The sequence below is a fragment of the Falco rusticolus genome, chromosome W (assembly GCF_015220075.1).
Source record: "Falco rusticolus isolate bFalRus1 chromosome W, bFalRus1.pri, whole genome shotgun sequence".
Lineage (NCBI taxonomy): Eukaryota > Metazoa > Chordata > Aves > Falconiformes > Falconidae > Falco > Falco rusticolus.
The window spans coordinates 3,658,783-3,685,250 of NC_051209.1; the positions used below are offsets into that span (position 1 = coordinate 3,658,783).

At 50.6% G+C, this 26,468-nt stretch overlaps 1 pseudogene; it reads right to left on the minus strand.

The window, feature by feature from the left end:
* LOC119140911 overlaps positions 1–26,468 on the minus strand; it is a 53,994-nt pseudogene that overhangs the window by 11,568 nt on the left and 15,958 nt on the right.

A 26,468-nucleotide genomic window follows, 5' to 3' on the forward strand; every position in this document is an offset into this window, starting at 1 on the left:
TGAACCCCAGTCACACATAATCATGATCTGCATATGGGGGCTGAGTATGGGAGTGGGGTTGAGGGAGAAAGGCTGTGCAGCAGTTAGCCTAACACATGATGAGAAAGCATGGCCCACACTGGTCACTTTGTATGTCATGAAATCTCTGCTTCTAGGTGTAGACAGAGAGAAAGGTTTTTATTTCAGCTACAGGTTGTGGGCATGCTATGCCAGAGAAGAAAATGGCACAAATGATTTTTTTCTTTTTTTTTTTTTTATAAAGTAGCCAACCAACTAAAAGCAGCGTACTGATGCAGATACAGAACTAGTACCACTGAGAGTAAACTCATGCCAAGTAATGTGAACACAACTACAAGATAAAATTTTACAGATTGAATAATTTCAGATTTTAGCAGAAAGTTCCACTTTGTTTTCTCAGAGAAAGTAATATAGGTAATCTGCTTAAGGCAGGGATGCATATTCCTAAACATTTGTGCAGAACCTAGTGTATTTGGGGAGTTTCATGGCATAATAAGAAACTGTGGTTTGGTGAGGAATGTGGCACATTATTGTTGGTTGTTCATTATTTCTTTCTGTTTATGCATTCTAGAAAGGTACACATGGGCAAAAAGGATTCTGGGTAAAATAAAACAACTTAAAAACTGAACTTGTAGTCATAATCTATAGTGAGTTCTTCATGAGAATGGAAATCTATCTGCAAGAGATAGATTACTGCAGCTTCAAGCCCTTTATACAAATAGCACAAACCACATTATATCTATTCATGTTTTATTGCAAGCACGTTGTTTGTGCTCATGAAAAAGGATGACTATTCTTGTTATCTTGGTCTTTAAAATTAAATTATTTCTTCTAAAGCACCATATTGGAAGACTTTTTTGACAAAGGATCGTATTGGAAGTTTTTAAGACAGGTAACTGACTACAGATTATTTCAAACTTTGTTTGGCAATTGTTCCAACTAAACTCATTTCTATCAGTTGAACAATAGTGTGTTCAACCAGAGCAGCAAATGCTGTTTAATTTCACATTGATATTTAACTGTAATATCATTGCTGCATTAACTGAATTTCCTCTGTTTAATTCCTCAAAGCAATGTCTTCCTTACGATATAAAAGGTATTTTAAACTACCAATTCATACCACCAGAGGGAAATGTAATAAGTTTTTACAAGGTACGTTATGAAGAAACAGTGGGCTCTAAATTAAACTCTTGCATATTAAAACCCCTTTTACAAAACTCAGAAATATATTATTGCACTTATTCAACATTTTGATCATTCTAATTTTCCACAGAAAACAAGAAACTAGATTACACATCAATATACCAAAAAAAAAAAAAAACAAGGAGCAACCAGGATACATGAAAGAAGGCATTCTGGAGAATATGAAAAAAAAAGACAGAGCATCAGTAATAATTCCTGTTGTTCCAACTCACTGAATTTGTACTCTAAGGTGGTGTGGGATGCTGGGGGTCTAGAAGGAGAAAGAACTATGATTTTTCAGTACATGTTCAGGCAGAGAAAGGTGTTTAACTGTAACTAAGGGCAAACCTCAGTTAATTTTGAACATCTGTTGATCTACAACAATCAGGTATAACAGTGCATGATGTCTTTACTACTGCTAGCAAAAAACTTACATACAGAATCTCTTCAAATTGTGTATATCCAAATACTGCCTTGCAGAACAAACCTGAAACTGTGTTTATTATAGAGCTGAATATTCAGTTAAACCTAAAGAAGCTGATATGTAATGGATCAAATTACTGATCAAAATGGGGGGAGAGAACTACAGGGAAACTGTAGATAAAAAAAGAGTAGAGAATTTGGGGGATGTTGCTTATTTTTACAAAATTGAGACTGGACTCTTTATTTAATGTCATTTGCTTGCAGAGTAATTGACTTTCTGTGGTGAGTTGACCCTGGCTGGACACCAGGTACTCACCAAGCCACTCTATCACTCCCCCTCCTCAACTAGACAGGTGTGGGAAAATTGCTTGGAGGGGGAAATTATAGAAAACTGGGACCTAACAGAAGTTGTAGTATTATAACAAGCTTTTTAGGGTAAAATACAGTTGCCACTTTCTGACAGCTGGCATGCATGGAATCTACTCCACCATGGTTCCCTAGGCAACACAACCTGCTAGCCTAGAGGAGCAGTGGAGGGTGGAGCGGAGTGGAGACCCTGTGGCATTGGGAACTTGATGGTACCATACAGCCGATAAGCTGCATAGCGGCTGTCAAATGGAAAATATATGAGAAGATGACCGTTGCTGGGCCAACAACTGTGGCGAAACTATTCTCCTTAGATGAACCTTGCTCATTATAATCTCGTTATAATACTAATGCACACCACCATCCCAAAGTTACCCACCTCCAAGGCATGACCACCCCTCACCAAGCATGCGCTTTCTGTTTCTTATCAACTATGTCTTTAAATGACAGCGAGAGAAGTTTACACCAATCATTAATGAAAGAATGTATGACTAGAGTCACTCAAGCTCCACCTGAGAGTAAAGAAAAGTATAAAAAGTGAATGAATGAGGGGGGAAGTTAGGGAAGACTCCATTGTAACTTCTGGGATCAGTTGACAGGCTGAACCTGTCTTCTTCCCCATAGGGATGCCTATTGGGTAACAACTTTGTCTTATGCACACTAAATAACTAACTCACACTAGCTGTTATTAATGATTAATATTTTGGTTGTATATAGTTTGGTTGTGTATCACTTCAAGCTTGTTTTTGCAGACAGTCCCTATCACTGGCAATCACGAATCTTAACTTGTCATGGTTTTATAATAAATAGTGTTATTTATTCTGTAAATTGTTAGTGTGAGTCCTTTGTGGGCGCTAGCAGTTGCCAGCAGCGGGCAACATATCCAAATAAAGTGGGAAGATCTGCTGAGGGGTCCCCCTTATGCTGTTGGTGTGTTTCCCTGAACAAGTCAGTTGAATCACCCTCCGATCCAGCAGGACTGTTCAGTGAAGGGGCCCTATAACGGGACACTGACAGACTGGTTGGGCATAAGGGTCTCAGCTTTCCTGGGGCACTAATAGACAGATCAAATACCTGGGGTCAAAAGAATCCCTCCCCTTATTTCACATGACAACAGGGGAGAGAAAATATAATGAAAGGCTCATGGGCTGAGATAAGGACAGGGAGAGATCACTCACCAATTACCATCACAAGCAAAACAGACTCAACTCAGGGAAATTAGTTTAATTTATTACCATTCAAATCAGAGTAGGATAATGAGAACTAAAATCAAAACTTAAAAATACCTTCCCCCCACCCCTCCCTTCTTCCCGGGCTTAATTTTACTCCCAGGTTCTCTACCTCCTTCCCCTGAGTGGCACAGGGGGATGGGGAACGGGGGTTGGGATCAGTTTATAACACCTTGTCTCTGCCGCTCCTTCCTCCTCAGGGGGAGGACTCCTCGCTCTCTTCCCCTGCTCCAGTGTGGGGTCCCTCCCATGGGAGAGAGTCCTCCATGAACTTCTCCAACATGAGTCCTTCCCACGGGCTGCAGTTTACAAACTGCTCCAGTGTGGGTCCCTCTCCACGGGGTGCAGTCCTTCAGGAACAGACTGTTCCAGCATGGGTCCCCCATGGGGTCACAAGTCCTGCCAGAAAACCTGCTCCAGCATGGGCTTCTCTCTCCATGGGGTCCACAGGTCCTGCCAGGAGCCTGCTCCATGGCGGACTTCCCACAAGTTCACAGCCTCCTTTGGGCATCCACCTGCTCTGGCATGGGGTCCTCCATGGGCCGCAGGTGAATATCTGCTCCACTGTGAACCTCCATCAGCTGCAGGGGAACAGCCTGCCTCACCATGGTCTTCACCACAGGCTACAAGGGAATCTCTGCTCTGGACCCTGGAGCACCTCCTCCCCCTCCTTCACTGACCTTGGTGTCTACAGAGCTGTTGCTCTCACTACTCTCTTCTGGCTGCAATTGCTGTTGTGCAGCAACTTTTCCACCTTCTTAAATATGTTATCCCTGCAGTGCTACCAACATCGCTGATTGACTTGGCCTTGGCCAGTGGTGGGTCCATCTTGGAGCCAGCTGTCATTGGCTCTATCGGACACAGGGGAAGCTTCTAGCAGCTTCTCACAGAAATAACCCCTGTAGCACCTCTGCTGCCTAAACCTTGCCACACAAACCCAATACACTTTCCACTTCAGATTTTAAATAAAACTCAGATTTGAGTTACAAAGAAATGCCATTCGGAGGCATGCTTATAAGAGGAAGCTTGTAAGGAACACAGAATTACCATAGTCCAGAAAATAGGATTTTATGCAGATCCAGTGTCTAGACAGTCTTGATGTCCATTTAAGATCATCCAGGTCAAATGAGGAAGGGAAGAAGACCTTTACCTCAAGACCCATGACAGTAGGAAGTTCCAGGCTTCTTACATTGAAACTACAGATGTACCAGCTTATGAACAAAAGCTCCACTTAGAATTCTTCAAAGTCTGAGAGTGTTTAGATCCAAAAGGAACTGACTACTTTTCCACATACGAAAATTATTACAGTAATTAAACTTTCCCTGGTTTCAATATGGCAACATTGATACTAATATAATAAAGAAAGCCCAAAGACCCAGCTGCAATCCATCTCTGAAACTTAAGAAACTGTAACTTGCGGGAATGCAGCATAAAATGAACAATATAAGATACAGAAACAGTTTGTTATCAACAAGGATGGAAAGCATATTCCATTCACAGGTTTTCAGGGTTCCCAAAGACTGGTAAAATCACCTACATCTTATAAACATCAGATATATTAAGTGCCTGTACAGACAGACAGTAGTTTCCAGAAAATGGCTTGTCAATCAAAAGACGGACAAATAATGAAAATGACTGCAAGCTTTGTGCAGTAGAAATATGCTCACCAGAGAGAATCAGAAGAGAAATAACTCATAAGGCAATAGAATTGCAGCAGTGATGATGCTTTGCTCTTAGATGCTATCTTCCAAAAGGTGGGAAAACATCTCAGAAAATGAAGGTGTAGGTCACAGGGGTCCTCAAACTTTTTAACCAGGGGGCCGGCGCGGATGAAGGGGCAGGCAGTCACCTGCGGCTGCTTGGTTCCCCCCCCAACCCCCGGCGGGGGGGTTCTGTAAATACCGGGGGCCGGATTGAGGACCCTGGGGGGCCGTATCCAGCCCATGGGCCGTAGTTTGAGGACCCCTGGTGTAGGATCTGATTTAGCCAAGGTCATACCATGAAACAAAGATTTAGGAACAGAAATCCACATCTGTAGCCACTTGATATGCTCCCCAATGTTTACTTTACTACTTACCTTGTTAAAAGCACTGTTTTCATGACACTTATTTTCCTGTCACGGAGAGAAGCTAAGTCTACTCAAACCAGAGCCTACTGGGCTCTCAGTTACACTGAGAGGTGGGTGTTTTGCATGTTGATGTGTTATGTTGTCCTGGTTTCAGCTGTGATAAAGTTCATTTTCTTCTTAGTAGTTAGTGCAGTGCTGTGTTTTGGATTTGGTGTGAGAACAATGTTGATAACACACTGATGGTTTTAGATGTTGCTGGGTAATGTTTATACTAAGACAAGGATTTTTCAGTTTCTCAGGCCTTGCCAGTGAGAAGGCTGGAGGGGCACAAGGAATTGGGAGGGGACACAGCCAGGACAGGTGACCTGAACTAGCCAAAGGGATATTCCATACCATATGATGTCATGCTGAGTATATAAACTGGGGGAAGAAGGAAGGGAGGGACATCCAGCATTATGGCATTTCTCTTCCTGAGTAACCGTTACATGTGACGGAGCCCTGCTTTCCTGGGGATGGCCGAACACCTGTCTGCCCATGGGAAGTGGGGAATGAATTCCTTGCTTTGTTTTCCTTGCGAGTGCAGCTTTTTCTTTACCTATTAAATTGTTCTTATCTCAACCCTTGAGTTTTACATTCCTGTCGCGACGGAGGGAAGACACAGTCACTCAATATGAGTGATCAGCAGACTTCGTTTATTGTCTCTTACAGTCACCTTTTATGCCTTGTTATAATTAGCTCATACATATTACAAAAGTTAAGCTCATTATTGGTTAGTTGCCTAAATACCAAGCCCGCCCCTAGTTTCTCTTCTGTAGTTTTCTGTTCCCACCTGCAACATTCTTTTCCCACCAAAATCTTCCTGTTATTGTGTAACAAGGACAGCCAAAGACAGTGTATTTTGCTTTACTTCAGATAAGCTGAGAGTGATGTGCATTTTTGTCCAGCCAGCTGGACTATGTCTATGAGACCTTTTTTCAGCTAGCCAGTTATCCACAAACCTGAATGGCACACTCTTACCAAGCCCTTCTAACCAGCTTAGTGAAACCTTGCTGCAGAGCTGACTTGCCCTCAGTCTTTGTCCTGACCCCAGTTTGAGGTCTCTTGCAGCTTCGTAGGTGTGGGTCTATGCATCCCTCCAGCACCCTTGACTCCACCTTTGTGGTCTCACCAAGAATGCAAACTGTTTGGGAGGACCTCACTGAATCCTTTCTGCCACTCTCTTGGTTAAGGTGGTATTAATTTGCTTCTTGTAAACTACATTCATCTTGTAGGACAGTTAATTAAAGCAGTCAGCTGAAGTCCTCAGGATGACTAAGCTAGAGGAAGACTGGATCAAAAGGGCACAACTGGCACTTGCAGTCATCACCTCTACCATCATGGGCACTGTCCCTCTCCCACTGGCTGAAGTCTTTTACTCCCACCACTCTCACTGGAAGCTGCTTCAGGCTTTTGCTCCTGTGTTGTCAAATTACCAGTCTCCACCTGTTTACAGCCAGTTAATCTCCATTTGTTGTTAGCCAAACACCTTTCTTCAAAGTCTGTTCATCTCTCTGACATCTGCTTCCATGGTAGGGGCTCAGCCACATGCTGTGCCAGCACAGGCAACAAAGGGGGCTGTGCAAAGACCTCAGCGGGAGGAGGTGCAGAACCTTGGGGGTTTGGGGAGTACCCTGGCATCCACGGGCAGCCTCTGCACACCCTGGAAACTGGGATGGGGACACTAACCACCAACACATGCTCCAGCAGCTCCAGGTAACCATCAGTGTGCTCCTTGCCAAAGCGCAGTGTCTGCTGCCACACATCCCCACTCACTTCTGGGTGGTAGGTGGCTTCCTGAAGCCTGGAGGCAGCAAACCTTGATTCACATCCAGGCACCTCCCCTACGGGGTGCACACTGCCCCCCACAAACTCATGTTAGACCCATGTCCCCTGCTGACCCCTGCCATACCTTGCAGACATGCAGCATATCTGCAATGGCACAGCCGCTCAGGTACGCTGTGGCAGTGATGTCCTTCTGCTGACACAGGTTGCCAGTGATCACTGATTTGGCCATGGCCATTGTGATGCCTTTCGTCATATGGATGAAGTCCTCTGGGGTGGAGACCTTGGCAGGAGGCACAGGGGAGGAGAAGACCTGTGAGGTGAGAGGCATTGGTGAGGCATGGGGGCAGCTGGCAGGCAGGACGGCAACTGTGTCATCACAGCTGTACTCACTGCCAGCTCTTGGCGTATGTGTTCTATTGTGGCCTCCAGTGCCCGCATCCCCTTTGTGGCCTCATCCTCAATGGCCTTCGTTGTCTTCAGCAAGGAAGTGATGTTTGTCACCATCACCTGAGGAATGGAGAAGAGCACCAGGTGAAGCCCCACGCAAGCTCTGGGCTGCTACCAGCATCTGTCCCTCTCCCCATGGTTTGGTCCAAAACTGCCCCATCTCCATACTCTACTCACACCACCGCATCTTGTTCTCCCATCAATGCCTCCTTTGCATGTTGTACTCCACCTTTTATGAGCCGCTTCCTCCCCCCCCTTGCCCTGACTGCCCCCCAGTTTTCCTCCTGCCCCCAGACAGGCAGAGAAGACCCCCTGCCCCATCCCCTCCTTCCCATCATGTCCAGCTCAGACCTTGGCAGAGTTCTTCAGCTGGCAGACAGCAGGGTCATCCCCAGCTTTTCCAGCAGCTACCTTGGTGGCATTGATCAGGTCCCCAAGTGCCTTGGACACATCCTTCACAGCATTGATAAGGACTACCTGTGGGAGAACAAGACCAGGGCAACAGCTTGGCTATGGTCACACTCAGGCTGGGGCTGGTGTGGCCAAACAGCGGGAAATTTGGACACCCCAGGTGTCGTGGTTTAACCCCGGCCGGCAACCAAGCACCACGCAGCCGCTTGCTCACTCCTCCTCACCCAGAGGTATGGGGAAGAGAATCGGAAAGGAATGTAAAACTCAAGGGTTGAGGTAAGAACAATTTAATAGTAAAGCAAAAGCTGCGCATGCAAGCAAAGCAAAGCAAAGAATTCATTCACTACTTCCCATGGGCAGAGAGGTGCTCAGCCATCTCCAGGAAAGCAGGGCTCCATCACGCGTAACGGTTACTCGGGAAAGACAAACACCATAATGCCAAATGTTCCCCCCTTCCTTCTTCTTCCCCCAGTTTATATACCAAGCATGACGTCCCATGGTATGGAATACCTCTTTGGATAGTTTGGGTCAGCTGACCTGGCTGTGTCCCTTCCCAGTCTCTTGTGCCCCTCTAGCCCTCTCGCTGGCAGGGCCCAAGAAACCGAAAAGTCCTTGACTTAGTATAAACATCACCCAGCAACAACTAAAAACATCAGTGCAGTTATCAACATTGTTCTCACATCAGTAGTCAAAACACAGCACTGTACTAGCTACTAAGAAGAAAGTTAACTCTATACCAGCTGAAACCAGGACACCAGGGCACATGGTATATACAGAGTCCAGCTCAGCCAGCACCACCCAAAGCCCAGCCAACCCTCTCCACAACGCACAGAGTCCAGTCCAGAGCACCACACACCACCTTCAACCCAACTATGAGTAGCCTCCAGTCACCTCACACACCCCATCCCACCTGAGTCTCCAGATCCCAGGCTGGCAGCACCCAGCTTCACCATCTCTGCCAGGTGGGTGATGGTGGACACAGAGGACTGAGCAGCCTGGGCTAGCTTATCCTGATTGGCCATGTCATTCTGCACCAGCACCTTGGTGGCTTCCACCAGCACTTTGGCTGTCTTTAAGATGCCCTCCCTAGGGAGAAGGGAGTCAGAGAGGACACAGCCCTTTACGCACACACATGCTCCTTGGGGTGTAGAGAGACTCTAGACCCTGCCTTCTGTATGTATGAGCTGGAGGGAAAACAAAGCCAGCGTGACCTGAACCTGAAGCTCTCCTTGAGGCTGGTGCACAGCTCAGAAAGACGAGAGATTGCAGAACGTAGCCTGCCCCCCTATCTCTGGCTGAGCAGAGTGTGGGTGAGGCACCCAGGTACCTGCAGTCAGCAAAGGTCTCAGAGTTCTCCCAACTGAGGGTTCTGCTCTGGCAAACATGATGGTGATGTCAAGGTCAGCAATGATGCCAGAAACAGTGCTGGCTGCTGTGATGCAGGCTTGTGTCCCATGGTTCCCAGCTTGCAGGGCTGCCAGCACATGAGACACCTGCAGGGTAAGAGCAGAGTGACTGGGGGAGCAGAGCAGGTTCAGGCAATCCCCATCGCATACCTCTTCTGACATCTCCCCAGGACGGAGCTGCTTCACAGCAAGGAAGGGAATCGGGAATTGTGTGGTCTGGACGCATCTTCTTAGCTTCCATATATTTTACTTTGTACCTATCATGTTTGGGAGTCCAGGAGATATTGGACTCTGCTAGTTTCCAAATTAATAAGGTTTGCACAACGGACATGAGAACATCACAGATCATTCCTTCTTTAACTACTCAACTCAATTTCTGTACTTGGGCAAGCACTCATAGGAGAACATGTTTCCTATTGGAAAGGAAGGACTTGTAGGAGGCCCTGAGCATGCAGACATGTGCCAGGCACTATGAACAAGTGTTTGTTTTTCTTTTGTAACCTTGCTTACAAGCATTGCTACTCTACCCTTATCAACTAGCTTTTTTAGCCATATTTTTGTCTGTTGTTCAGAAGGCGTGCTCTTTAGATTGACTGATGGACAAGATGCTTTCCATCATGCCAGCAAAAGGTACAGGAGAGATTGATCACCCAGCATGAGCTGCAGGCTGGCTAGAGACACAGCAAATGCTACAACTATCACTGCAAGAACTGATTTGGAGGGCCTTGGGCTGCCACCAGTGTGTAGATTAGTCTTCCCTGGCGGGACATCATCAGCATGTCAGCAGGCAGCACCTGGATGTTGCACTCACCCATCACAGCACAAGCTGCTGTTACAAGTGCCTGGAGAGGGGGATCCATCCTCCACCCCATCAGCTGAATTGGGCCAGAGAGCCAAGAGAGCCCAACAGGACCAGGGCAGAACCCAGTGCGATGGCCCAAGGGCGTATGGCTCAATCCAGCATCCCTCCTACCTTGCCACACCGTTGCACCTCTCTCTGGGCTGCTCACCTTCTCAGAAACCTTGCACGCACTCTCTATCAGCTCCTTCTTGGTGTAGGCATCTCTGGGGCTGCACTGCAGGGCTCCAGCCTTAGTGACCAGGCAGCGCAACCATGACCCAGCTCCTGGCACTTGATGTGGAAGCTGATCTGGAGGGGAAGATGTGTGAGAGTGTCAGCTAGGAACTAAGCCCCACATCTGTGATACTTGCTGGGAAACACCAGCCACCCAGCTCCTCTCTCCCCATCCTCCCAACTCAGAAGGAGGAAAAAAGAAATAAGGCTTTGCTCCACATTTCCACACAGTGTTGCAAGGGAGGTCTGAATGCTGCCTGCTCCCAGCTCCAACAGGAGGTTTGAGTGCCCCTATCCTCTGCTCTCATGCCCCAGCAGACCCTGCTCTGCCCCATAGCACACCCCATGCTCGCACCTCCTTTTTCTCAGTGGTGAGTGCAGCCGGCTTGGCCTCTTGCACCAGCTGCCCATAGTCATTGGTGAGCTGGTTAGCCAGTATTCCCGAATCATCTGGGTTGGTGGTGGATTTGGTGACCTGCTGATGGAAGAAGAGCAGGAGGTGGAGGGGCCCTATTCTAGGATGGACAAGCAAGGAAGGTGGTTGCCCTGTGTGGGTGGCAAGCACTGTTCTGTGGTGACAGGCTTGCTTGCACTCACCATCTCCTGCACAGTCACTGCAATGGCCTTGGCCATCTTTACAACTGTGGTCTGATAGTCCACAAGGGTCCCTTCTGGCTCACCCATTGGCTCCTCATTCAGCTGCAGGAGACCATCAGGAGAGGCTGGCTCCAGCCCCAGCCCAGAGACCTTGTAAGGTTTGGCTGACTTTCTCTCCTCTACTCCCAGCCCTGGCAAGGTCCTCTCTGTGCTCCCCTCACCTGGTTGATGGCCTGGGTAATGGAGTCCACCATGCCCCCCACGACACCTGCAGCGCTAGCTGCCACATTCAGGGTGGTGGTCAGGTCCTCCACCGCTTCCTTCAGCATCTGCATGACCTCCTTCAGAGCCTCCTGGGTGTGGACAGCTTGCTGCAAGGATGAGTCAAAGCGAGGGAAAGCAGGCAGCAGCTCATCTCCTGCTGGGGATGCCACACACTTATGGCAGCCCTGGCCAGGTTTCTGTGTCTAGAATACACATGGCATGCAGCCAAGCTGCTCATGCAGCACCCACACATGAAGGGGAGCATGCTGTTGACACATGCCCCTCCTGCTTACCTTTGGGTTCCTACCAACCTCCTTGGACATATACATCATCTGCAGGGCAGACAGCCAGTGCTTTGGTCTGGTTCAAGAGGTTCATCTGCTGCTGGTGGTTGGGCGTTTTGGAGGCAGTGCCGATAGCTGCTATAATGAATGGCTCAAAGTACTGAACCATCAGGGACACTGAGGGAAGAAGTGTCAGCACCAGCACCTTCCCTGTGCCTCTCCTCCCACTGCAAGTTCCTCCATGTGCACTGAGCACCTCAGCAGCAGCTCCTGTCGCATACCAGTCTGAGACCAGAGCGTGGTTCTGTTTGTATTCTCGGGAACAGAATTAAGACTCAAAACGGAGCCAAGAGCCAAGGAACTTTATTTGCCCAACAATAAATCTGCAAATGCAAAGGGAGAGAGTGCAGGAGCAGGCTGCAAACTAGGACCATGCGTGGCAATCAGTTAGCTGAGGGGAATGTGCTCGAGCTTGTCTAGACAACAATTAACATGATGAGGCGTGTTTACAGAGCACAGGGGAGTGGGAGACGGATGGCGCCAAGGAAAGGCAACACCTTGTTGTTAATTGCTGGTGGTTAACCACCGATCAGGGATTGCCTAGTATGCAAGGCTTAGCTTCAAGAACCAATCTGTTTAAAACGCGCAGCTTCTGAAAGTGTATAAAACGTGTGCTTCTGTACAATAAATTGACATTTGCTTGCATCAAGCTGCGTCCCGTCTCTTCATTCGCCGCAAGAGAGAATGAGAGATAAAGGAAGGAAAGAAAGAAGGAAAAAAAGAAAAGAGTGGACAGCAATAGCTACCATCCCAGAGCTGTGGTGTCCCAACAGTCTGATTCGTTTCCAAGTCTGGTGGGGGAACATTCTGTCCGATGTTAGTTGGTTCCATTCTTTTATAGAGTTGTTACAAGCTGTTCTGCTTAACCACACCTTCCACCCAGCAACGATGTATGTACTCAATGTTATCAGGTGGTCCTCAGGGGCCTCCAGGAACCTTGATCCCCCTGACCCCAGGTCTGGGTGCATGCACAGGGGTTTGGTTAAGTTTTGCAGGATCAGCCTCCCCTGTTGCTCCATGGCATCAGTCTGTTTCCTCCCTTAACAATGTATAGAAAAATCTCTGGAGTGGCAGTGGTGTTATCTTCCTGCCTTAAACAACATATATATAGATCATTCACTGTGGTGATGGCATGAGTTTCCTGCCATAGCAATGTTGAGACAACACATCTGCTGTGGTGATGGTGGATCTCACTGGTGCAGTCTTTTACAGCTCCCCATCCCTGCATTACCTTGTGCCCCAGCCTGTGCTGCACTGGCTACAGGCTCAGTCAGGCTGCTGATCTCCTGAACGGCCATGATCATCTGGTTGCACAAAGCCTGTCACAAAAAGAGGTCATTGTGTGAGGCTGCAGTGGGGCTGGGGTCACTATGCACTGCTGAGAGCCAGGGGAGGGACATCCACCCCAGTTGAGCTTGCAGCAGCATGTCCCCAACCCACCTCCTGGGAGATATCTTCTTGGGGAGCTGGCTGATGGCAGTGAGAGAGGCCTGGTCCACCTCCCGCATGCATCTGTTCAACAGCTTGATGGCCTTGTCACACTCCCGATGTCCCAGAGCTTTGTCCCTGCATGACAGACAGATCAGCCTGGTGCTGGCAGACACTATGCCACCCCTTCATCCCCAGCCCCAGCTGGTGCTGGTGAGGAGCAGGACCCCTTCTCCTGGGCTGGGGGCAACCTGGTGTGAGAGCCCAGGCACACCAGCATGTGTCCCCATCAACCTGTGCCAGGGCTTGAAAAGCAGCTCCTGTACAGCATGAGGGATGGCATCTTCCTTCCCATCCCTTTCCTTCCCTCAGCAACGGCCAAGAAGATGAGCCAAAATGTCTCTGGGGAGAGCCTGAGCAGGGGTATCCACCAGTAGGGACAGGGCCATGGCCAAGTGGGCAGGACTTGCCTCACCTCATGTTGGTGATAAGCTTCTTGATGGAGTCCGAGACAGTGTGAGAGTGGCTGGCCAGCACCAACCATTGTGGCGAGTCCTTGAGGTTGACAGCCAGAGAGCGGGCAGCATGGATAAGGCCAGCAGAGCTCTCCAGCATGGTCTTAGCTGAAGAGATGATGGGCTCCATGGCTCTGCACCCCTGCATGAGGAGACAATGGGCTGGCAATGCACATGAGGGACTGTGCATGGGAAGTTACCCCCTCCCACAACCCTCACCTCAGAGCAGCCTCTTGAAGCCCAAGGCTTGCATACCCCCAAGCTCCAGCCCCACACTGGGGCCTCATCCCAAGCTCAGGGGGTGTCACAGCTCCTCCCCACCCTTCAGCAGCCACTGTCACAGCTGGGCCATCCCCTCCTGCCCCTGCAGCACCCTCCAGGCTGATCTGGGCAGGAACGATGGCAAACTCTGGGTTGGAGGCAAAGGCTGTCAGGTTATCCACAGTTTCTAATGAGAGGGGTGGTGGCAGTGTGGCACCACTCCTGGTTCTCCTTGTTGAATGCACCATCCAGGGCCTGATGCAGAGAGACCAAGGCAGTAATCCAGCCACCACCATGCCTCAAATCCCATCCCCACCACTGCACCCCAGCAGGGAGACTGCACCTTGATGATCATCAGGTTGGCTGTGCTGTTGGCCACCTCCTTGGCTGACTGGACAAACTGGCGCTTGGCCACAGGGTTGGTGGTGCAGGAGGAGGCCAGATGGCACATGTTGCACAGGGCTGAGGTGTGCTTCACTACAATGGTGGCTGCTGACAGCATCTGAGGGGAAGAGCAGGGTGAGGAAGGAACCACCATGTCTCCCCATCTCTGCAGATCTCCCTTCCTGCCAGCCCCACACAAGGCACCAGTGACTTGGGACCCAAGAAGGATCATCATGGTCCTGCACACCCATACATCCCCCATCTGGACTGTCACTATTGCCAGATAGTTCCCAGTACAGCTGATAGGGCCTGATGAGACACCACCCATAATTTTGGCCAACTCTTGGGACACAGTTCTTCCTGCTAGGCTCACACTCCCTTTCTGTGCAAGAAAATGCCTGTAATTGTGCCCCACCTCATGCTCACCTGGGACTGGGTACAGGCAAGGTCCACCAGGTTCTGGCAGGCCATCTGGATGGCTTGGTTAGCTCTGGAAAACTGAGTGGGGTCTACCAAGCCCTGCTGTCCAGCCTGGCTGTTGGGGTCTGATACCCCCACAAGGTAGGCAGCCTGGAAGCACAAGGGAGATAATGAGAGCTTGTGTGCAGTGGGGAGGCTCAGAGCAGGCATGGGCTGGGGAAGAGACTAGCAGCACTGTCCCACAGGGCCAGGCTTAGAAGGGCAGGGGAGGGGTGTGTACAGCAACTATACACCAGGCATAACATTTGGGGCTGGGACCAAGTGTATCTCACCTGTGCAGCTGCCTCTGTCAGCCCACAGAGAGCTTTGGAGGCAGCACTTGCTGAACTCTGATAGTTTGCTGTTCTTGGCATTCTGGGAGATGCCAGCCATGGACTCACCCAGCACCTGCAGGACACACCATGCACCAATTTGAGACCACCTCCCACTCCCACAGTGCTCCCAGGCTCAGAGCTCACCGTGCTTCATCAACAGGGAAGGAACCACCTTTCCTTTTTGTTGCGGAATGGCTGTGTGATCATGGCCATGAATCCCTTAAAGATCTTTGTGAAACAAAGTTAGCGTAAGTTAGCTGAAGCAGGCCTTGCAGCTATGCTGAGGCATGCTGATAAGGAAGCTGAGAAAAACACTGACCTTGTGCCTAATGTTGTAAATAACTTTGAGGAATTCGCGTAGACAAGAGAGGAAAAAAAATATGTAGCTAGCTATCCGCAGAAACCGCAAGTAGGAGGACGTATGAAAATGTAACCCTTTAGAGCTTAGCCAATCAGCAGATGACTAGTAGGCATAATTAACTGGAACTGTATATAAGACATAATCGCACCGTAATAAATAGAAGCTTGCTTTATCACTCACATTGAGTCGGCTGCTTGCTTTCCCTCGCTCGTCGCACCTTTTGTCCTCACATCCTTCCCCAAACCTCTGCCCCCAACTCAGGGCTCACCTTGGAGTTCTCCATGAGGCTATTGAGGCAGTTGAAGTAGGATATGTCATTGATGGTCTGGGTGAGGCTCTCCAACAGCTCCTTCACTGTCTGCAGGGACACAGGTGTAACATCCAGGGTCCATGCCCTCCACTTGCACCTCCTCTTTGCTCCTTCCCACCCCTCACAGTGGGGCACAGTTGCCCCTTCCTCACCATCTCAACACCCAACCATCTCAGCCCCTCCACTGCCTTGGAAAGATGTGGCTTCTCACCTCCAGCTCCCACAGGGCACTGTCACACTCCTGGCCAGGCACCTGCTGGGTGCACATGGTGATCAGCTGGTTAATGCTGTCAGTCATGGCCCTGCTGGGGACAGGGGAGACACACCCACGGATCAACACTGGCTCCATCACCCAGTCCCACTGCTACAGTAAACAGCTCACAGGGAGCGGTTCCTCCCTACCATGCTGCTGCTGCCAGATGATTCTTGAGGTTGGGAGCTGCAGGGTTGGCAGAGACTGCCTTTTCAGCCAGCAGCAGCTCACTAAAGAACATGGAGATGCTCAAGTTCGACACCACCTGTACCTGGTCTTCCTTATTCTGCAAGGAGCCAAGAAGAGTTACCTGCAACAGGTTTCCAAGCTCCACACCAACCCTTGGTCTTCTCTGGTGGTTTCCAAGCTGAGTCAGTTCCCTTCATCCACCAACAGCAAGGATAAGGCAGCAACACTCACTGATCCAACCCAAGCCACTTTTCCCCTGCTGCTGCAATTTTGCACAGCCCCAGACCCCCATCCCACCGGCTGCGTTGGCCACAGCCACCCTAACCACCACTGCCCGGCCACCCTGCCTGTGGTCAGCTGCCTTCCCAGCCATCCCAAACCTCTCACTGTACCCAGGATCCCCCAATGGGCATTTGCTCTCACTGGGAACTGGCTGGCCATCTCTACTCCCACTTGCAGGAACTCTTTGAAGTCCTGCCCAAATTTGCTGGAGGATGTGGCCAGGTCTTGAGAGGTGCCACACAGTGCCTGCACCAGCTCATTGGCGGACTGGTTGAGCCCCATGGCTGCCCAGTTCAGCTGGCTCTGTGCTTCCTGGAAGCTCTTGGTGCTGGGAAGGAACCGGAGGCAGGGAGAAGGGTTAGAAGAGGGAGCAAAGAGGATGAAAATGGATGATGAAGATCTAGCACCTACTTGGGGACACGCTAGAGAGGAACTCAGTGTGGACGGACTGGCTTGCATCCCTACAAGACTTCCCCCCTAACCCTCCTGACCCGGCTCAGCTCACGGAATCCACAAGCAGCCTCTTGCTGGCCTCTCCCACTATGCAGATGGCAGCATCCACATCCCACTGTCCTGGTAGTTGATGCAGCAGCTCAGGGCCTGTGACACTGCCTTGGCCACCTGTAGAGAAGCAAAGACTGGTCACTATCCCCCCAGCCAGCCCCATGCCCTTCCTGTGAGCTGGCAGGGGGCACTGGGGCTCCCTCCACCTGAGCCAGGTGCTGCTGACTCTCTGGATCACCGGGCTTAGCCACCTCTTTGAGTCTCCTTGATGAGGTTGTTGGCTCTATCCATGACATTGCCAGCACACTCCAGCATGGCACTCTGCACCTGCGAGTCAGGGGTGCTAACTGCTACAATGCAGGAGGCCTGGCTGAGCAAGCGCAGGGCCTGGGCCACCTCTCAGGCAGCAATCCCTGGAGGGATGGAGAGGTCAGTTGCTGCCAGCACAGCCCTCTCCCCTCTCCCAGCCCCAGCGCAGAGGCCAGTACCTGTATAGTTCTCCTTTCCCCGGGCCACCTCTCCCAGGTGAGCAATGGCAGAGCTGATGGCTTTCATGTTGTTCCCCAAGTCCTGGGCACACTTCTCCATCGGGGGGGAGGGGGGGGGAGGGAGTGGGGACATGCTGGTGGGCTGTATTTCCAGCCTCCACTCCAGCAGCTACCCTGACACAGCATCCATCCCACATCCTCACCATATCTCCTGGCAGAGGCTTGAGCTTGCTGTCATGGGCAGCTGCTTTAGCTTCCTGCAAGTCCCTCTCCAGGCTCTGCACAAGACCCAGTAGAGTCTGTCTCCAGGGGTCCACACGCTTCCTGAGCCTTCAATGGGGGAGAAGGGAAGGTGAGCAGGGTGACTGCTGAGCTCATCCTGCTGCAGCAGAGACCATGACCTGCCACCAGGCTGTCCCCATTGCCCCCATCATCCCCACCCTGCTCTGCATAGCTGGGGTTCTGCAGCACAACAGGACCCAGCCTCTCACTTTCTGGGTGGCCATACGGATCTCGGCCAGAGCTGTGGCCAAGTTCTTGGCATGCTGGCTGAGCTGCATTGCAGAGGCTTGGTCTGTGATGGTGGGGACAGTGGCCTTGGCTGCAGCTACCATCTTCACACCAGGCTGCAGGGCCAAAAGCCATGAGAAGAGGACAAACATGCAGCATCTCTCTGCCACCCACATGCAGTAGGTTTCCCAGTATCTTAGGAAGGCCAAGCATGGTATGAAAGCTATAACACCCGTGCTGGAGCTAGCATGGGAGTCTCCAGATAGTATGAGTACATACAGAAAGTTCTGGCTGGCAGCAATAAGTCAGTTGGGGCTGTCCAGCTGGGACTGGCTTCCTCACACGCCCTGCACTAGCATCAGGATCTGCTCTGCCACCACCTGCCAGAGAGGAGAGTCACTGGAGAGGCTCAGCTTGGAGGAGACAGTACTCCCCATGGATCTAATCTGGGACCAGTGACCAGAAGACTGGCTCCTGGGAGAGCCGCACAAGGACTCCAAGGTCTGCCTGCCCACTGAGGCCAAGCATGGAGCTCTGGCGTGGCTGATGGGAGAAGGGACAGGGACAGGTGGTGCAGGAGATGCCAGGATCTGGCTTGGGCCCTTGCAGCTCTGTACCAGCTGCTGCTGTGCAGCGGGGTTTTTGTTGGAGGCAGCAGTATGCTGCACAGCTGCGATGGTTTGGGTGGTGGAGGTGGTGGCTTGCTTGGCTGCGTGCTGGTGGAGGGAGGCATAGGTTAGCACCAGCAGCAGGGCAGCCTTCCCCAGAGCCTCCTTGCCATGCACCAGGGCCCAGCTCCCCTTAAGCTTCTTCTCCCATGCCTACACCTGCAACAACGGAGCATCCCTAGCACTCTTGATGCCCGGCATCCCAAAGCATCACAGTGCACACAAAGGAAGGGAAGGAAGCAGGTCTCTGTGGGATGCAGCATGGATACTGTACGTGAAAAGGACTTTATCCCTCCAGAAAGCTCAGAGATACAGGGGCTCGCAGCCAGGTCTCATTCACTGACCGTGCCTGCTCACCCTCCACAGCCCCTTGGCCAGTGTCTCACCTCCAGCTTGTGCACAAGCTTCTTCTTGATGGCGTTCTGAGCTGCGGTGTTGGTCACCATGCAGAGCCCCTCTGCTGCCTTGCGCAGCCACTGCTTCTCACTGTCCGGGTGGGCTGCAGCTCCCTGGAGAAAGCAGGAAACCCATCACACCTTGTAGGGGCCATCAGGTCCCTTGTCCTGACAGCAGTGGCTGTGCTTTGGCCTGATGCCAGGAAACACCCCCCAAGGCAGCCCAGCTGCTTACAATGCTAAGGATATGCCCGAAGCCTCTCCCAGACAGCTCAGCTGCAGGAGAGCTAACAGCTCCTCTGCTACTACCTGCAGCTTTAGGAGGAGCCCCGCTCCATTGCACAGGTCCTTGGCTCAGCGTAGGACCTTACTCTGGGAACTGCTCCCTAACCCAGAAGCTGCTTGACCCCTCTGCAGCACCAAGCCAATGGCATCGGAGGGGGGCTGGAGCCAGTGCCCATCTTCCTGCGCACCACAAACCTTCACAGCCTCCACCATCTTGGCAGTGGCATCAGCTAGAAACTTGGCTGTGCTCAGCAGCTTGCGCAAGTTCTCCAGGTCCATCTCTCCCTCCGCGTCAGCTTTGATGGCATTGACAAGGTCAGAAGTGGCCTGGGCCAAAACACAAGCCTGACGCACCATTTCTCCTGAGAAAGAAAGGAAGGGTAACCCATCAGCAAGTCCCACGGTCTTCCTGATACCTCCTCACCCATCATGTTCTACCCTGGGTGCCATCAGCCACTCTCACCCGTATCACCCATGGAGCTGAATATGTTCTTGGTGACATTGAGGATGGTGTCAGTGGCCTGGTCATAGTGCCTGATGGGCTGCTCACCCGTGGCATGCTGCTTTATATGCTGCAGCAGGTCATTTAGGTCCTGCATGATGGCTGTGGCTGCCACCCCCACCTGCTTCAGGAGCCGGTCATTACTAGTTGGCCACCTTGGAGGCCTCCACGCAGCCCTTCACTGACTTGGCCACCAACTTGCCAGCTTCAATCAGCTGCTCCTGGCAGACCAGGTAGCTGATTGTGGGAGCCACTACCTGGAGGGAAGGAGGAAAGGCTGGGCAGCATGTGGCATGCTCCTTGTAGAAATCATGCAGGGACAACTATCCCCAACTTCTGCTCCTCCAAAGAGGATATTCAGCATTTGAGAGTGACAATTGCCTAACATTCCACCTGAGGACATGTGGTCCTGGCACACCTACAACCCCACCAGCTAGAGCTGCCACCACCCAGGTGATGTTTGCAGCCATGCAGAGGCAAACGTTAATGCCACTTACCTTGGTGCAGGCCACCATCTGGGAGGTGGAGAGGGCAAACTGGGTGGCAGCAGTGATCACCTGCATCTGCAGCCCAGAGTCCTCCATTTTCTGAGCCACATTCTTGGCTTTGAGCACTAGCATAGTGGTGGCACTGGCCACCACCTTTGCTAGCTGCATGAGCATGTCCTGAGGAGGGACTGAAAGGATCAGCACAGGAACAGCAGTGGAAGCACCAACAGCAGGAGGGGCTTTCATCCAGCCCAGCACTGAACACCTGGAGAGGCTGGCAACACCTTGAACCCATCCCTACCATCTGTGACAGCCAGCATTGAGGTTGTAACCTGGCTTTGAGCCATGACTTGCACCATGGTATCTCCTTGTGCCAGGATGCTGCCATGACCACCATCCGGAGCAGCTCAGGCAACACTCAGCATCACCCCAACAGCCATGACCTGTTCACTGCCTTCTCCCCAGGCAACAACCCACACCACAGAGACAACCTGCTGTGAGGCATTGCCAGCACTGCCCAGCTTTGCACCCCATGCTGGGCTCTGGCAAAACCACAGACACAAGCTGGCCATAGGCACAGCTGCACTGTGGGCAGCATCCAGTGCCATCCCACGGCACTGCCATCCCATGGGCTCACCCCACCAGCAAAAGGCAAGCAGGAGCTGCTGCCCACACTGGTCACCTATACTGCAGGCATGCCAGCTATTTAGCAACAGGCTACATCTCTGCTGTCATTCCTGGGGCTAAAGGAAGGGTATGACACAGCAACCAGCCTCTCCTCTCCCCCAAGGGCAGCAGGGAAGGCATGGGACCACCCAGCCAGCACGCAATAGGCAGCGACCAGCATGCAGCAAACTGCTTCCCCACTGGGCACCAGACCCAGACCTGCAGTGAGTGGTCCCACACCCTGTGGTAGCTAAGCCTCTGGCCTCCAAACCAAAAATGTCACAGCATTCCATCATCATCCACAAGCTGAGACTACTCCCATGGCAAACCATTACCCTTCCAGACAGGAGGAGAGGCTGGAGAGCACACCCAGCTCCGGAGTCCCCAGACCACAGCATCCAACTGTGGTCTCAAAGGAGCAGCCACACCACCAGAGGAGCCCAGGTAGGGAAGTAGATACACTCCGGTCTGGAAGCTGCAGTGCAGAGCACCCTACACGTGTGCAAAATCATCTTCCAGGTCCTAAATCTGCCTCTTGGGGCTGCCCTATCCTGACACTGCTGTCTGGCTGTGCATGGCCCCCTGCCCTGGCGCTAGCTTTTCCACTCCCCTTGGCTCTCTGTCCAGGCTTTTCCACTCGTGTTGAGGCCGCGTGGCTGCAGTGAATGGAAACTCCTCCTTTCTGGCCTATACTATGGCTGGATCCCCCTCCCCAGCAGTGTGCTACCTTCCTTGTGCTGGAAGCAGCAGTCGTGGGAAAACAGGCCAGCTGGAAGCCAGCTCAGCAAAAACCCCACACACACACCCAATAAAAATAACCAAAAAAACCAAACCAAAAAACATCCCATGAGGCTCCAGTCACCCTGGCTCCTGGATGGGGGCAAGCAGACAGCTCCTGACCACAAGCAGGAGGCAGCAGGCAGGAACTGAGGCAGCTGCAAGGGAGGGTTCCTGGGGCAGCACTTGCCCAAGCAGTGACCTGAGCGCATGGACTTCTGAGATCTGACTACTAGAAAAGCAGGTTTTTGACAAGAGTCCTTCTCCAAAGAATTCAGAAGATCTTCCCCAGAGGAGCACTCCTCACATCAGAGAGGGCAAGGACCTCCAAGCCATGCCTACAGCCCTCTTTTACCATCTTTGGGTCAGAGGCAGGCAGGATCCAAGCACGCTGGTTTTCTGGGATCTACATGGGAATCCACAAGATAAGAGGCATTATATCACAGCAGCTCTAAGGCCAGAAATGTGCAATGGCCTGTCCCTTCTCTCAGCCAAATCCCTGCCATTCATCAGGCCAAGCTTTGGCCTGGAGCTTTCCTGCCAGTCCCATGCAAAGGCTGATAGGAAGCAGGTGTCCCTGGGTGCCATCAGGTGCACTCATCTGGAACTGAGGGTCAGTGTCATTCTCCCCAATCTGCTGCAGCAGCTCCCTGCTGGCCTGTCCCACAAGGCCAGCAGTCTGCAGGAGATTCTGGCAAGGCTGTGAGGAATGAGGCAAAACCACCAGGCTCATGAGCCAGCCCTAAAAACTCTCCTGATGGTTCCCCTTGGCTTCTACCCATCTCTCAGACCCATGCCCCCTCCTGCCCCTCACCTCAGCACTGGCAAGCTGTGCTGTTTTCAGCAGGTTTGAGACAGCACTCACCAAGTTCTTGGCTGCCTGCAGAAGCTGCCACCCATTCCCTCCCTCATCCTCCATCAGCACGGCCAGCAGCTTCACGCCCTTGGACATCTCCATCAGGTTGGAAGAAATGGTGGTGATGGCACAGCCCATGGCAGTGTAGTCTGTGCTGGATCCCCTGCACAGGGAGGAGACAAGTCAGGATGGGATGTGTTTCAGTGATGCTCCAAGAGCATCCCTGTGCCTGTCACCAATGTGGTCCTCCTTCCCAGGAGCAGGAGACACCCTGGCTCCTAAGCCCAAAAGACAGTTGCATCAGCTGAGTTTGGGCAGTAGACCCTGGGGAAGGAGAGCTGCACCATGCCATGGCTGTACCTAGAGCTATAGCAGGGACTGGACAACACTCCTGGGTTCAGAGGATGGCAGGTCAGCCAAGGACTAGGAGGAAGGACTGGGATGGACACAGAGATGTTGGGGGATGTAAAGGCAGGGCAAGCTGCGGGGGCATGTCAGGCTCTACAAGTACATTAGCAGCAGTCAGGGCTGATTTAGCTCTAGCTAGGGCAGGCTGGCTCCTCCAGTCTCTGATAGAGGAGGGCAGGAGATGCAACCTTCAGCCAGGCAAGAGAGACCAAGGCTTTCCCAGAGACAGGGGCAACCCTCTCCTCCAACCCTCCACATACCTGCAGTGAGGTTGACCACTGAGGCTGTGCCAACAGTGATAGCATCCACTTGGGAGCTGATCTCATGCTTCGACTCATCTTGGTTTTGTGCCAAGTTTTGAATGCCTGAAATTAGGAGAACAAGGTCAGGAGGTAATGGTGGAGGTGTGCAGGACAAGGCCTCAAGGACAAGAGCCCAAGTACTGATAGCCTGATGAATAGAGACTTGTTAGAACTTGTAGGGCACAAGCCCTGGGAACAAAGGAACAAGCTAACTGCAGACCCCTGAGCCGTTACAGTTGAGGAGGCAACCAGACGGACAGAGAAACAAGTAGCCAGATAAGGGAACGGATGGCGCCAATATGTAATTAAGAAAGCCGCGTAGAAAGAAACTCCCTAACCTTGGAATAGAAATTATTGCTATGTCAAGATAAACTAGTAAGTTCCTATTGTTCTAACGGTGTGCCTTAAATATCAACCAATCAGTGTTTTTTACGCTTAAGATTTAACCAATCAGTGTGTAATATGTAGAAGGCAGAAACGTATATAATTGTAAGAAAATCACTAATAAAGGGACATTTGCTTGCATCAAGCTGCGTCCCGTCTCTTCATTCGCCGCAAATTGGTGACCCCGACATGATGCGTTTAAGTATCTAACGTGAAGGGCTCTCGAATCGCCTATATGAGCGACATGCAGCGAATCCCACAGAACTTTGAATGATCCGCTGAAAGGAAACGGGAGCCGGCCGGCCATAAATCCCTCCGGAGTTGAGAGGTGAGCTGTGGGAAATCCGTAATGGGGAATCAGGCTTCGTCCCCAGAAAGAGACGTATATGGACTCATGTGGGGTCTTCTAGTCAGATCAGGGAGTCCGTGCCTCAGTCTCCTCAAATGGTGACCCCTATGGTGGTGTTCCGAAGCCTTGGAAGAATAAGGACGGAAAAAAGACAGCTCGTGGAAGAGGGCTGCGTTCCGGAGGAAACGGCTTGGCTGAACGATCGTCTTGCTTTCTGGACCAGGCGGACAACCTAAACCCCGAAGATAACGCCTGTATGCATCGAGACAGGTGAGCAGCCAAGAAACCTTAGAGATTTTAAATATTTGAAGAAATTTTAAGAAGCTTTAGAAACCTGTACTCATTGAGACAGGCGAGCAGTCAAGAAACTTTAGAGACTTTGAAAGAAATTAAAGTGGTCAGCAGACAATTGTATGATGCTGCCGCAGAGGGGAACTCCGTGTCGGGAATGCATTTAGCACCTTGGTGGCAAATTCTGACTACTCTTTGCCAAGTGTGGACTAATTCTACTAACGGTGCTAAACCAGAGGAAGCTGTAAATTCCACCGACAGCGCGACTCTTCTCAAGACACCGTCAGCGATGGCGATTCCGTCCACACCTCCTCTGCCCCCAAAGCTTCTGTCACTGACTGCAGCGACCCTCACAACACAGGACCAAGCACGGGAACAGGACAACTCGGACAATGATTTTATTGACACTGATAAACCTTTTGATCCAGGTCCTATAGATCTGGAAAAGGAGCTAGACCTTTCCCCCACCCCCTTGTCTCTCCTGATGCATTGATTGTATTTTGGGGGAGGGTGAAAGGGGTCTGAGGGACTGGTGGCAGGAATGCAAGTGGGAAACACTTAAGTGATGGGTTTTGGGAGTCACTAGGGCATGTTCAGTATTTTGTCAGACAAATCAACCTGCAGAGTGGCAGCCTGTGCAATACGAGGCTGTTAAAGTGTTAAGCAAAGCAGTGCGGGAAGGGAGGATTCATAATACATTTGCTATGTCCCTTCTTGAAGTGATGGCAGAGCCTTATACACTCACACTGCATGATTGGAAATTATTGCTTTGTATGGTACTAACTGATACAGTATATGATGTGGTTATTTGATTTTTGTGAGCTATGTGTAGTGGCCTTGATTGAAAACCTTAATTGGGGAATTGCTGTTAACTATGAGCAGTTGGCTGGAGCAATTAACTGTGCCGATTCTGTGACTCAGGCAAGGTATCCCAGGGACAACTGTTTGCAAATGAATGAGATGGCTATTAAGGCAGTCAGGATGTGGGAGTCTTGCCACAGTCTTGCAGGGTCCTAGAGAGTCACTAACTTTAATACTAACTTGATTGATTGGCTTCAGAATATTTTGCAACAAGTCGAACATCAGGAAGCTCAAGGGTTGCTTTTAAAACAACTAGCTGTGATAATGCCAATGAAAATTGTAAATGGGCAACTTTCACAATCGCAACCCCAACATGTGTCAAATGATTGTAACGCAGAACTCACAGCAGACTGTAATTCTCAGGCTGAGTTCTGGAATGCAGCATAACACATTTTTGCTTCTCTAATCTCTTCTGTAAGAATAGTACACGCTCTTAACTTGCTTAGTAAATTAGGCTGCTAGCTTACTAAACAAAGTAATACTACAAATACTGTTGTTTTTTTTTCTCTGGCTTATTAACAGATGTTGAGTCTGTCCGTCATATGTTGCTACAGAACCGAGTTGCTATTGATTTTTATTATTAGCACAGGGACACAAGTGTGAAGACTTTGATAGGATGTGTTACGTGAATCTGAGTGACCACTGTGAATTAATTTACAAAAGTATACAAAACTCAAAAGCCTTAAAACAAAGATCTGCAACAGAGCCAGGGGCAGGATGCCTTTGGTCTCTTCTCACGGCTGGGAAACTTTGGGCCATGACTCAAAAGTATTACAGGATTTATTATAATTATCTTTAACCACCTTATTGATGTTTGCCTTATGTCTCCCATACCTTTTTTTTCCTGTATTCAGTGTTTAGTTGATTGTAACATAAATCAGGTCATGGTCACCCAGCTACACACAACCTTTGCCTTGTCGCAATTAACAAGCAAAGAGGAGGATAGAGAATGTCTGAAGAGAGATATAGGAGAGGAAGCTGGAGAATATTTGACCTAACAAGAGATGAGAGAACAGCTGGGTATTGTGAAGGAGAATAGGAAAGATAAACATGGCTATTTAGTGTTTAATAGGTGTCTGCATGCTTGTAGTGATATATAGCTATGTAACTACATGAATGGTTTCTGCCCTGAGCCTGGTGGCGCATACAGCTGCGGTTTGTGTCCGGGCTCAGAGATGTAAATAGGGGCTTCTCTGTTATGGTAAAAGTGTTTCTTCAGAGAAGGCATGCTATGTTTCGAAATTTTTGACTGAACCAGTTCTTGTTTGGTGTGCCCTTCCATCTATGTATAATGTTAATCCAA